The sequence below is a fragment of the Meles meles genome, chromosome 11, assembly GCF_922984935.1.
Source record: "Meles meles chromosome 11, mMelMel3.1 paternal haplotype, whole genome shotgun sequence".
Lineage (NCBI taxonomy): Eukaryota > Metazoa > Chordata > Mammalia > Carnivora > Mustelidae > Meles > Meles meles.
The window spans coordinates 9,409,820-9,423,675 of NC_060076.1; the positions used below are offsets into that span (position 1 = coordinate 9,409,820).

A 13,856-nucleotide genomic window follows, 5' to 3' on the forward strand; every position below is an offset into this window, starting at 1 on the left:
GGATTTAGTAAGGATATTCTCCGCTCTGGCTTTTTCTTTTGTGTTCTGTTTATTTAGTCCGGGAGCATATATCCCTACCTCTTTGGACCAGAGGGAGTTCTCACTTCCTATGGCCCAGGGGAGCTGCTTTAGAAGGATGGTTGTTCCCTTCTATAGGGACCTCAAGGATAGTTAGGGATTTTCATTCTTACCAGTTCAACAAGGAACTGTTTGGCATCCCCAGAGTTCTGGAAGTACCTTATTGGAAAAGAGATACAGTTATTTTCTTCTGAATAGAAAAATCTATAATAAACAAGAATACAGAAATACATACCATGCAGCATCAGCATATATCAGATAATATGAAGCATTTCGACTTTTTTCCTCTTCCCCCAGTAGACCAGGCCTCAGTGAAATTCTTGTATAACTTTTCATTAGGCTCCAGTGTAAAGCATTAGAAATAAGAGGAAATCGTGTAGCCCACCTCCATCTAACCTTTTGCTCTGTATTTTTGCATGCCCAAAGACAAGAAAAATGTGTCTTTTCATTGTCTTTGCATATTTCTCTTGGTACTACTATTGTCACTTTAGTTTTTTAGTAAAGGAAATTGGCTTATTTGAAACGTTTGTCTTAATCCTCTATGGAAATATCAGTTTACGGGAAGGTTAAGGCAGCTCGTTTGGGCTCCTCTCAGAGTCTCTGCTGCAATTGTCGGAAAGGAAACCCCAGGGAAACCCCCGAACACAGGCTTCACAGGAGCAGTGGCTGCGCAGAAGAGAACACTCTCGATGCTTTATCAGGTGCTGTCTGGGAGCGGAAATAATGGGCTGAAGGCAGACAAATGCTGATGTCTCCACTTTCCCAACTTAGCACAAACATCTTCTTTATCTTTGGTGGATTTTGGTGCCACAGAGGCGGCTCCAAGAAGCCTTAAATGCAAGTGTGATTGCTTTTACAATCCTGGCTTTGAAAGCACGGCGTTTGGGGATTTCCTCGACTTGGATTCTTTCTTAAGGGGAGTGGGTTCAGAGCATCCACTGCCAGTGCCATTTCCCTTTCTGTGATGACGTTCGCCCTGCGCACGTGAAGGGTTCAGGAAGTAAGATGTAAACATAAGTAGACAAACAGATAAATGAAACGCTCTGCTGCTTTTGTCACAGAGTGAAAAGGCTTGAGTGTAACATAATGGGAACACAGCAGCTGTTTGATTAAAACTTTAGGATTTTTTCTGCAGATTTCGAAGCGTGTCTGCGTTTTTGTTTTTGTTTTTCTTTTTCTTTTTAAATAACACTATGATACGGGAGAAGTGGTTCCCTAGAATGCCACAGTTACAGTGGAGCTTTTTAATGTACCACTCTCCTAGTCACTCCAGGTGCTGGTATGAAATGCTCTCACTTCTGGGGCTTGCTTCCCTTCTGATATGTCCATCCTTTGGACGGCCCAGAAAGTGGTTTGTAAAGAATTTGCTTCTTGTCGTCATACAGTTTTTTAAAGTTGTTGATTTGTTTTTTGTTTTACCATCTTAAACAGTTTGAAATGTACAGTTCAGTGGTATTAAATGCATTCGTCCTATCATACAGTAGTGCCCCCTTATCCACAGAACCCCCCAGTGGATACCTGAAACTGCAGACAGTATTGAACCCCATATGTACTATTGGTTTTTTTTTTTCTGTACATACATACCTAGATAAAGTTTAATTTATGAATTAGGCACAGTAAGAGATTAACAATAAAAAATAGAACAACTATTGGGGCGCCTGGGTGGCTCAGTGGGTTAAAGCCTCTGCCTTTGGCTCAGGTCATGATCCCAGGGTTCTGGGATCGAGCCCCGCATCGGGCTCTCTGCTCTGAGGACAGCCTGCTTCCTCCTCTCTCTCTCTGCCTGCCTCTCTGCCTGCTTGTGATCTCTGTCTGTCAAATAAATAAATAAAATCTTAAAAAAAAAAGAACAACTATAACAATATACTGTAAGTTTTTGAATATTCTCACTGTTCTGATTTTGTAATAATCAGGGTAGGCTAAACATTTGATATATTAAGACCATGCATATGTCCCCAGACCTAGTTCTTTCCCTAGATCTGGTTTTATCAATGCTGGTGAGAAACCAAGTCAGATTTATACAGTGTGTCATATGTGGGAAATGTCTGTGACTCTAGGTATCTGATCATCCTGCAGAAATGACAGCACAGCTAGTGTAATAACTTTTGTAAATAACCATTGCTAATTGATGATTCCCAGTTGCCCTTAAATGAGTTATAAAACTAAAAAAAAGTTATGTGAATGTGGTCTCTCTCTTTCAAAATACCTTATTGTACTCATCCTTCTGGGGATGATGTGACGTGATAAAATTCCTACGTGATGAGATGAAGTGAGGTGAGTGACAGGCATTGGGATGTAGCGTTAGGCTACTATTATTGACCTTCTGACAGCGTTTCAAAAGGAGGATCCATCTGCTTTGGGACCACAGTCGACCACAGGTAACTGAAACTGTAGAAGGCGAAACTGCTGGTAAGGGGCGACTACTGTATGATCATCACCACTGTCTGTCTTAGTAACTCTTTTCATCTTGTAAAAATGAGACTCTATATCCATTAAACAATAACTCCCCTTTCCTTCTCCACCCCAGCCCTTGGCGACTACCATTCTACTTTCTGTCTCTGTGATTTTTGACTCCTTTAAGTATCTCATACGTGTGGAATCGTACAGTATGTGTCCTTTTGTGATGTTTATTTCACCTAGCCTAATCCTCAGAGTTCATCCATGTTGTAGCATATTGCAGAATTTCCCTACTTTATAAGGTTGAGAAATATAAGCTAATATTATAGACATCAAATATATGGGATAGTATTTGCCATGTTGTAAGTTTTTAATAAATATTAGCTGCTATATTATTGGAATCATGAGCTGGTCTTAAAAGATGCCTTTTATGGGCGCCTGGGTGGCTCAGTGGGTTAAGCATCCAACTCACTATGTCGGCTCAGGTATATAAGGTATATAAGGTATATACCACATTTTGCTTATCCATTCATCTGTCAATGGGCACTTGGGTTGTTTTCATGTTTTAGCTGTTGTGAATAACGCTGCAGTGAACATGTGGGTACATATGCTTCTTCAAGCCCCAGCTTTCAGTTCTTTTGTGTATATACCCAGAAGAGGAATTGCTGGGTCATTTGGTAGTTCTGTTTTTAATTTTTTGAGGAACCTCCATACTATTTTGCACAGAGGCGTTACCATTTTACTTTTCCACCAATAGTGTACAAGGTTTCCAGTTTCTCCACATCCTCACCAACTTGCAGTTTTCTGGGGGTTTTTGATAGTAGCCATCCTGATGGGTAGGAGTTGCTATCTCATTGTAGTTTTTACTTGCATTTTCCTTCTACCTGGTGATGTTGAGCATCTTGTCGTGTTTATTGGCCATTTGTATATCTTCTTTGGAAAAATACCTATTCTGGTCCCTTTCCCAACCGTAATTTTACTAAAAGCAAAACGAGCAGCTTTGCAGTGTTCAGAGGCAATTTGAAGTGGTGCATAAGAACTCGGGCTCAGGGGTTAGACAGCTCCAGGTTGACATGGCTTTACCAGCTGTGTGACATTGAACAAGTTACTTCATTTCTTTAGGCTTCCATTTCTTCTGTAAAATGGAAGAATAGTTGAATCTGTTTTGCGGAGTTCTTCTGGGATTACCTAAGCTAATATTATAGACATCAAATATATGGGATAGTATTTGCCATGTTGTAAGTTTTTAATAAATATTAGCCGCTATATTATTGGAATCATGAGCCGGTCTTAAAAGATTCCTTTTATGGGCCCCTGGGTGGCTCAGTGGGTTAAGCATCCAACTCACTATGTCAGCTCAGGTCTTGATCTCCCCTGTGTTGGGCTTGATACTTAACACACACACACACACACACACACACACACACGTGTGCGTGCACGCACATGCGCACACCTTTTATATGTTAGTTGCCTTCCTATTTTGATAGGAGTATAATTTAATTCATTGCATTCTTGAGAATGTTCACTTGTTTTTCCAGTTCATGCCTACTATCTCAGTCACTGTAGTATTAGGTGAAACCATGTGGAATTACAGTTTTTGTAGGTAATAAACTATGACTGGCATCAGTTTAAAGTGATTCAGCTTAATGTAATAGAAACTATTTGAGTGTTTAATATATGCCAGAGTGCTTACTGTGCTAATTCATTCATTCTTCCCAGTTTCCCTATAAAGTATATATTACTTTCCCCGTTTGGGGAAGGAGAAACTGAGGCGCTCAGAGTTGAACAAACATGCCTGAATTTACACAGCTAGTAAGTAATGAAGCCAGATTTTAAGCCAGATCTTGTTGAATCCAAAGCTCAATCATTTTCTTTTTTTTTTTTTCAAAGTTTTTATTTTAATTCCAGGTGGCTAACATACAGTGTTATCTTAGTTTCAGGTGTACAGTGCAGTGACTCAACACTTAATACATCACCCAGTGCTCATCGTGACAAGTGCCCTTGTTCATCCCCATTGCCTCTTTCATCCATTCCCCACACCCTCTTCCCCTCTCGTAATCATCAGTTTGTTTTCTATAGTTCTAAGAGTCTGTTTCTTGGCTTGTCTCTCCCCCGTTCTTTCCCTTGTGCTCATTTGTTTTGTTTCTTAAATTCCACATGTGAGTAAAATCATATGTATTTGCCTTTCTCTGACTGACTTACTTGGCTTGCTTATCCTAATACTCTCTAGCTCCATCGAATTCATTGCAAATGGCAGATTTCATTTTTTTTTTAAAGATTTTATTTATTTGACATACAGAGATCACAAGTAGGCAGAGAGAGAGAGGAAGGGAAGCAGGCTCCCTGCTGAGCAGAGATCCAGATGCGGGGCTCGATCCCAGGACCCTGGGGCCATAACCTGAGCCGAAGGCAGAGGCTTTAACCCACTGAGCCACCCACGCACCCCTAGATTTCATTCCTTTTTATGGCTGAATAATACTCCATTGTGTGTATATATGGGGGTGTGTGTGTGTGTGTACACACACATACATGCCACATCTTCTTTATCCACTCATCAATTGATGGACACTTAGGCTGCTTCCATATCTTGGCTCTTGAAGATAATGCTGGTATAAACATAAGGGTGTATCCCTTTGAATTAGTGTTTTTTATTCTTTGGGTAAATACCCAGTGGTGCAGTTGCTAGAATGTAGGTTCGTTTTCTGTTTAACTTTTTGAGGCACCGCCACACTGTTTCCCACAGTGGCTGCACCAGTTCGCATTCCCACCCACAGTGCGCAAGTGTTCCTTTTTCTCCACGTCCTCAGAAAGCTCATTCATTTTCCTTCCAATTTCTGCCACATAAACAGTCTCAGAAACACCCCTCCCCTATCTCTGTGCCCATTAAAGGTGAAAGTTAAAGAAACTGTACTATTTCTTCTTGATAGGGATTTGGGTTTTCTTCTACAGTGAGCATACATGGTAGTTCTGTGTTCATGTACATTTTGTGCTTTCATCTCTCTTTTTCATATTTGAAATATAGCAGGTGCAGTGTTGGTACAGTCACCTAGGCTCTTTCACAAAGGTGCTGGAGGGTGAAAATAAGTAATTTAGGGTCTACCTTCAACCCATTTCTCATGGCCACCATCATGCCCACCATTTATTGATCATCTGTTCTGTGCGAGGAGTATGCTAGGTGCTTTAGTCACAGCGTCTCATGTCCCTATATAATTTGTGTAGAGTAGGGGCTAAAATCCTGTACGGTATGGAAGGAAACTGAAGCTAAACAGGATTATATGATTTATAATATTATATGATTTAGCCAAGAGCATAGGACCCTTTAGTCTATCTTGCTTCAGGGACCAGATGTTTTTTTACTATACCCCATTTCCTCCCTCCCAGGGTCTCCTAGAGGGGAAATGAGGACAGCCTTTCTATAGAATACTCTGTAGCACATTTGGGCCTGTTATTCCTATTGAATTTTCCCATTTCCTTGCCTATTCCCTTCCCCCTTACCTGTTCCCCTTTTCTTTTCCTTCTTCCTTTCCTCCCTCCGTTCATTCCTTCTTCCTTCAGTTTTTCCCACCCACTCTTCGTCTCTCTCCTTCCTTCTTTTCTCTAAATCTACCTAATGAAGTTTAAGTACTAAGATTAAGAAACTGATTAATGTATTTCCTGAAGAAAATTGGATTCTCGAGATATTCCCATTTGATTTTTTTTTTCCTGGCACTAAAAATTATCTCTAAGTTTAATTTGCTTTCAGAGGAATTACCATTATTAAAAATATGCTACTAAAACAAGTTAGATTGAATTCTTATCAGCTTTTAAAAGTGACCCCAGTCTTTTAAGTAATAAGATTTGGAAGTAATTCCTTAATATCTGAGTTTAAGAGAATGGCATGTTTTGAGTTCTAAGGAATGCCTCTTTGACCTAGCACCATACTTATTCCTAAACTAGATAACCAGAACCAACTTTCTTACTCAGTCTAGGAGCTGTGTTGGTGAAACCTCAACTGTTTGCAGCTGGAGGTTGCACTTTTATTCCTTTGTTGTTCCATTGTTTCCTTTAGGGTGAGGGAGAATAATTAAGGAGAACATCTTTTCTGAGCAGCTGGAATCAAATTCCAGCTGACTGCAGCACCTGCAAAGATGGCACCTCTGCCTCTGGGTGGCAGGGTGGGATGCCAGCCGTGGAGCCTGCGACAGTGGGCTCCAAAGTGCAGAGATGCGACCGTGCCGCACCACTCCTGCCCTTCTGTGAGCTTCAGATGGCGGCAGTACCAGTGAATGCAGTGTCTGTTTTAGACTAATTAGAGGGATGATTTGTGAAACAGTGGCTATTTATTTAATTAATCACCAGCACAAAGCCATAAAACCCATATTTTAAAAATCCCTGTTAGTTTGCCATGTGGTTAATAGATTGGGGCACATTAAAAAGTGACATGGTGATGTATTAAAAATGTTCCACCTAAGGTTCCTTCAGAAAGGAACAGAAGCTGTCTGCTTTCAGATGCTGAAGTGTTACCTGCCAGGATTTGACCCGCGGAGGTTTTAATGTTTGTAAAGGCATTTATCTTTTGAATAGCGTCTTCATTAGGACATTTCCTCTTGGAATATTTCAAAATACAAAAATACGGGTAGAATAATTTTAAAAAATTATAATTAAAGTGATTTTGTTAGTTTTTCTTAACAACGAGGAACTATCTTTTCCCATTAGATTATACTGTGTTTCCTAAGCAAAGCAGTGTTTCTTACAGGGTATTCTTTTCCATTTGGGGGAAAGGGAGTCATTTAATTAAGTAATAAATGCAATAGCATGTTTGTTGCAGCAGTCAGAATTGCATTTTGTTCTGCCCTTGTGTTATTTTTTAATCTAATAGGTACAGGGACAATGGCTCTCCTTGCTCAGTCTCAGCTCAGGTGAATTGTCATTTTTGGATAGCAAGAACAAAAAGAGACTTATTTAAGAAATGACACTGGCATTAAAAATGAGTATAAATGATTTAGATTATAACAAATAATCATGGTTTTCATACGCACAAGCTTCTGGTTGGTGTTCAGTATACATAAATGTGTCTGCACAAGGCTTCCTGCATTTTGAGAGTATTTGGGGCCAAATTTGGTATGTTTGTGATTCACTCTTATTTTTAAAACATTACTCTGAATGGTCAACTGTTTCTAATAAGCAGTTCCCTCAGATTTTAAGATTATGTATGAAAATGTGTTACTCAGGTGGATGCTTGGACGGAAATTGTCCAGCTCTTAGGATTGTGTTTCTTTGCTGTGTTGTATAATTACCTGCTCTGTTAGAAAGGGAGCTGGAATAAAACATGAGTATGTTAATGCAGCCTGGAGCTGATGTGGTGGTGATGATTACAATGCAGATAAAGCATTTCTCATAACTGCCTTTGCCTACTGGAGCCTTTGAAACATCTGGACCTTTAATTGAAAAATAGTGTGGCGCTGTGCAAGGCAGACATGCTAAGTGAAGTCACTAATTTAGAATACAAAAATATAATTGATAAAGTGTTTTATTTACATTGTATTTAAATATTCATACTTTGTTATGCTTTGTATAACAGGGAATTACTGGGTTAAATTTTCATGAACATAGACAGTTTAAATGAGATAAATTAAGTGAAAACGTTAATGGAATTTCACACTGGAACCAGAAAACAGTTGGTTGTAGGAGGGTGTATACTTTTGCATGTTTTGGGGCCTTTTAGGGAAACAAATGGGTTAGGTCCTAGTCTGTGGGTTTTGTGCTTGAGAATAACTAACCATCAGTTGGTAACATAATTGCATTTCATTCTTATTATTGCTATCATATCTTGTTATTTAGTAAAAAAAAAATAAAATAAAATGTTTCTTGGCATAATGGTAAATGGCTTTAATGGCAACATTATCACCCAATAAACCAAAGCCTTCCCCACCTCTCGGGGGCAGGTTATCAGAGCCTGCCCAGGAGAGCAGAAGAGCTGGCGAAGGGCGTGCAATTAACCTTTGTCCTGCATTCGCAGCAGGGGAACTGACCTAGCAGCCTTCCGAGGAAATCCAATTTAATTTAAAATGAATTTGAAAAGACAAATTAGCCATATCTATTTTAATAAGATAAAATCCGGACTCTCCCTCCGTCTGGTTTAGTTAGGACCTCAGAGGAGATTAGACTAAGGCTCGGGATGAACACGAGGGAAATAATGCCAGGGGGCTGAGGTGAAACCCAGGAGACCCAGGTACCCGAGTGCCTTGTCAGTTTCTGCAAGTGAGCAGGTCTTGGGCTGCCCGTTTCCACAGAGAATTGCAACCTGAGATGAGCCTTTGTCTCACCAGACCTTTTGCTTGTGTTGGAGCTTGATGCCACGTTGATGTCATACGCTGTTTGCCGGGCTCTCCGGGGATCGCGTTGTTGTTTCCCTCCTTTCATCATCAGAGCACATTTGGGTACTGCCACCTGGGTAGCCACATTCAGTAATAGATACACCTAACAATTACTGATGAGACTCTGAATCCAGAAGGAAGGATACTCTGGGGCTCCTCAGTTGGTACTGGACCGCTGCTTTTTGGAAACTAGAGCAGAGGGTTCTGCCTGCTCTTTGTGGATCTAGTGTTGCCATGTGTTTTACCTCCGAAACATAATCAGTGAGGATTTATAGAGCCCCTTCTATGAGCCCAAAGGCAAGGAAATCCAAAATAGTTTCTGCCTTCTGCCTGTACACATGAGAGGTAACTGCTCCTGGAAGTGGGTATCCTGGTGTCCCTCTAGTAGCAGTGGTCTCTGTAGAACATCACGTGCATGTGACAGGCAGGGCCGCAGGAAAAGAGGTTCAGACCTGATGTGTGGGTCTCAGCCAGAAGGCTATTTCCGATCTACTGTCCAGGACTCCCAGATCTAAAACAGTGGCTGCAGCATGAACCAGTAGCCATTATGATTTTCCTTAAATACCCAGGCCTATCCCAGAGTTCTTCAGGATGAAATTCAGCAAGGGGGTAAGGTTTTAGAGTTGAACAGACCTAGGTTAGCATGATGTCTCCCCCCTCCCCCGAGTTGAGGGATTTGCTGCAGCCTACTGCTTCCTGAATCTCTCATTCTTCCGCTTTAAAAGGGAGCGAGCAACCCTCATAGGACTATTGGGTGCATTAAACAAGATAATGTATGAAAAGTAGTTGGACCCTGGTAGGTGTCCGACCAATGGCAGGCAGCACTTGTGACCTGCCCTTTGCAGAGAGCACTGTGGGGCCAGCACAAGAGGCTGCATTCAGAGGAATGGGGTCTTGGTGCCTAGTCCCACCTCCCATTAAGGCTGCCTGCTCTGTAGCTGGCTAGCTTTCCCTTCGTGTTGTTAGGCTGATTACCTAATTGTGAGCAGTGTGACTGGTGGAGGGCTTTTAATTTTTTAAACTACTTGGTGCTGACAGTTTTATCCAGTGGATCCTGTTGTCCTCTCACTTTTAAAAATAAAGTTTTCTTGAGGGGGTGGGTCCCTGGGTAGATCAGTCAGTTAAATATCCAACTCTTGATTTTGGCTCAGGTCATAATCTCAGGGTCATGAGATCAAGCCCCACATCAGGCTCCACGCTCAGTGTGGAGCCTGCCTAAGGTTCTATCTCCCTCCACTGTCCCTCACCCTGCTTGGATTCTGTCTCTGTCTCCCTCCCTCTCTCCAAAAATGTATGAATGAATGAATGAATGAATAAAAATGAAGTTTTCTGGGGCACCTGGGTGGCTCAGTGGGTTAAGCCTCTGCCTTCGGCTCCGGTCATGATCTCAGGGTCCTGGGATTGAGCCCTGCATCAGGCTCTGCTCAGCGGGGAGCCTGCTTCCCCCTCTCTTTCTACCTGCTTCTGCCTACTTGTGATCTCACTCTCTGTCAAATAAATAAACAAAATCTTTTTAAAAAAAGAAAAAGATGTTCTATTAAAAAAAAAAGAAGTTTTCTGCCACCACTTTTCCTTTCATTTTATCTGAGAGGTATGTGGGATAAAGGCCTGATATACTTTTTGGGCTGCTTCGCAATTGTAAATTTTGTATATACTTAGAAGTGAATCTTTCCCACAGGAAGTATTGTTCTAGATAAATAATAATTTAGCTCTTCTTTTTCTTGCTGATCTTTGTACTTCAACATGTATTTGCAAACTATTAAAAGCAAACTTTCTCAAATGGCTCTTCGGCATTGTATCATTTTCATAATGTCAAAACCATAATATATTTTCTGCTGCAGACAAGCATCTTTCTCTGTCACCAGAGGTGTGGGTTCTTTGTGTGGCCTTTTCCTACACAGAATAACACCTATCCCAGTTATTTCACATGTGCATTTTGAGGATGAAAGTGAATGTCGTAATTGGAGAAATGTAAAGCTATTTATTTTCATTTTGTCTGATGTTTTTACATTGTTTGCTAGGAGGTGCGTCAGGGATTTGAATTAATTATAATTACTGAAGAGACATATACTGATTGAGCAAATAAAGTAGTAAGCCCATTTGTGACAAGGCCATCTAATTAAATCCTAACTTTGGATAAGCTAGATGTGCATGAAGGATTTAATTTTAAGAGGTTTTTATGACTTACTAAATAATGATTCAGTAAAAGTTTTGAATTATATCATTAAGAAATATTGAATCTTAAAGTGATAAAACACTTAGTCATGAACATACTGTGTAGAAATTTGTGGGTTTCTAAAAACCGTTCGGAATTAAGGACACAGAGTGAAATTTTTAAAGTGTATATTGACATTTAAAAATTTGTAATGTTTAATCAACTAAAGCCCTGCAAGAAATGAATATGATATATGCACCTGAATTATTTCCTTCAATAGTTATACAATTTTATATCCTCAAAATACTTCACTATATCTGGAATCAAATTGTCCTTGGGGGTAGTGGAGGGTTGTACCAACTTTTCCACATAATTTAGGAGAATGATAATAGCTGTACTGTAACCTTTTCTAGAGATACATCATTTAGTAATGGAGCCAAGTATACATTCTCCATTGAGTTTTAATTTTAAAAGTTGATATTAAATCTTAAAAAGGCTCATTATATTATGGTAATTGATAGAGTTTAAAACATGTAACTCTTCTTTATGGTTTTAAAAAACCTATTTTTACTTTTAAAGCATATTGATTTTATTATATAAATGATTTAATAATGAAGAGGTCCCTATACTTACCCTAGGTGATGGGGCTTAGTTCATGCAAATTACTTTTCCCTGATATTATCATCATTATAGAAGCCATTGTTTGTATAATTAAATGCAAAGTGCTGTGTAACATTAATGATCTAAAGAATCCCACAATGGCTATGAAAATTCAAAATGGACACTTTACATTCCATTATGCTTTAAGATGGCTGGATTGTACTTGTGTGAGAGCACCTTCTGGCATGTGCTGTAACCAACCCCAGGTTGGAGGAGAAGAGGATGCAGTGGCTTTTCTCTCTTAATGACTGAGATAGAGACCTTTCCCTTTTGTGTCTGCTTCTCAATTTTGTTTATTCGAAGGGATGATTTATCTAAAGATCTGCCTGGTCTGATGAACAACTTAGGTAACAACGAGAAATAACTGACATCTGTGTAACAGTTCAAAGTGTTTTTTTAACATGCTTTTATTTTTACTTTATACACCCTGCCGTTTCATTTCTGTCTTATGGCTAAGGAAATTGACTTTCAGAGAGGTTATGGGCTTGCCGAAGGTTGCACAGCTCGAGGGTGGCAGGGCCACGGTCCAGACCAGTTCTGTAGACTCTGCAAAGAGTTACCAAGCGAATATAACCCATGATGGTAAAAACCGACAGTATCAGGAACTGCTTTCTGAATTTAAAACTTTGAGAAAATGGTTGTTATTCCTGAATCAATTTATAGGTAAGCTTTCATTTTTTTACCTTCATCCTTCCTGCCTTTTGTCAAATTCCTTAACCTGTATTTGAACAAGTTGGTGTCTTCAAAAAAAAAGAGTTATTCCAGCCTATTACTCAAATTTCACTTGGTAACAGTTAGATTGTTTAAACCAAGAGCTGTAGGGATTTTATTTTTTTCAAAAGTGGAAGAAGACTCTGTCAGCGTATCAAAATATGGAGGATTTATTTTTAATAGAGAAAACCTTTACTGAGAGCAACAACTCCCTTTCCTGTTTTGGGTCCAAGACTATAGATTTACATTTACCATAGATGCTGTCAAAAGAAAAATTATGAAAATCACTAGCCCAAGAAAAACAAATGGAAGTGGTATTTTCCAATCTGTGTTATACTTTTAAAAGGATTATAGTTATAGTCTGGCTCACTCCATGGTACTTAGTAACAAAGTTATTTTGTTTGAAGCCCTCAGATATATGAAGGGTGTCTGTAGAAGTGGAGTTAGATTAGTTTCAGGTACCTGAGGGCTAGAACTAAGATCAGTGGGTAAAATCTGCAGAGTGTACCTCAGTGGATGGAAACATGTTTCAGCCAACAAAACTGTTTGCCTAGAGACTGAAGCTAAGTGTCTGCCTCTGGAGGTGGCAGGGACTTCATTAGTAAAGGTATTCAGGAGCAGTTGTAGGACAGCCATTTGATGGAAAGGTTCTAGAGGGAATGAGTCTTAAAATTCTTTGCCATTTTAAAAATCTGTGAGTGGCAATAAGGTTTTGTGGGGTTTTTTTGTTTGTTTTTAAGGCTGTGAATGTGAAAACAGGGGGGAAAGAAACCTAAACAGCCAGCATTTCTTGAGCATTCCGTATGGACTAGACACAGTCCTAAGTGTTTTTAATACTCATAGTGTCTCATTGAATCCTTTGAACAACTCCATGAGGTGGTACTTTTATAATCTGTTTCCATGTGGAAATAGTGACTCAGAGAGGTTAAATAAAATTGTCCAAGGACACGCAGTGAATGGCTTTGCTGGGAATTGAACCCAGTTCTTTCTGACTACACAACTTAATGCCTTTAACCACCACACAGCACTGCTTTACTAGCTGCTATTAATATAAGGATCCTGGAAATACCCGCATCAGAACTTGACCTTGTTAAAAAAAGAGTGACAGTTGACGTTCTTAATAATAAAGCTTAATGGAACCAACGTTGGTGATTCAGAGGAAATTAATGAGATTTTGTCAATTTTATTTTAAACTTAACTTGTCAGAAAATACAGTGTCCAGTGACAAACTGTAGAAATGTTTTTGACAAATTAACTTGACTACAGGTGCCAGATCAGGGAAATGTTAATTTAATAGCCTTTAAACGTTCCAGATTTATTGAGGGTTAAGATAGCACTACAAAGCCAAGCCCCTAGCTCTGAATGGATTTGTCATAGAATTTTATACAAAATCTGTTCATAAATTCAGTGCTATCATTTTGAATGTGAGAAAGTTCTTTCTGTGAGCCCATAAAGCCAGCATTTTGTTGATAGTAAAATGCTACCATCTGGTGTTCGGG

At 39.6% G+C, this 13,856-nt stretch overlaps 1 protein-coding gene and 1 non-coding gene across 8 annotated transcripts in view; both read left to right on the top strand.

Annotated features, from left to right (window-relative positions):
* The window catches only part of MAPKAP1 (MAPK associated protein 1), a 249,295-nt gene that overhangs the window by 86,826 nt on the left and 148,613 nt on the right, over positions 1 to 13,856 (top strand). The window contains exon 1 of one of the 7 annotated variants that reach the window (XM_046022733.1): positions 12,998 to 13,004. The exons of the other annotated variants lie outside the window; for them this stretch is intronic. The gene's annotated coding sequence lies outside the window, so the exon portion shown is untranslated. Of the gene's footprint in view, positions 1 to 12,997; positions 13,005 to 13,856 lie in introns of those variants that run through there. 7 annotated transcript variants of the gene reach the window in all.
* On the top strand, positions 1,953 to 2,084 carry LOC123953687. The gene has a single exon (XR_006820941.1). It is a non-coding gene; the product is annotated as a small nucleolar RNA SNORA72 (small nucleolar RNA).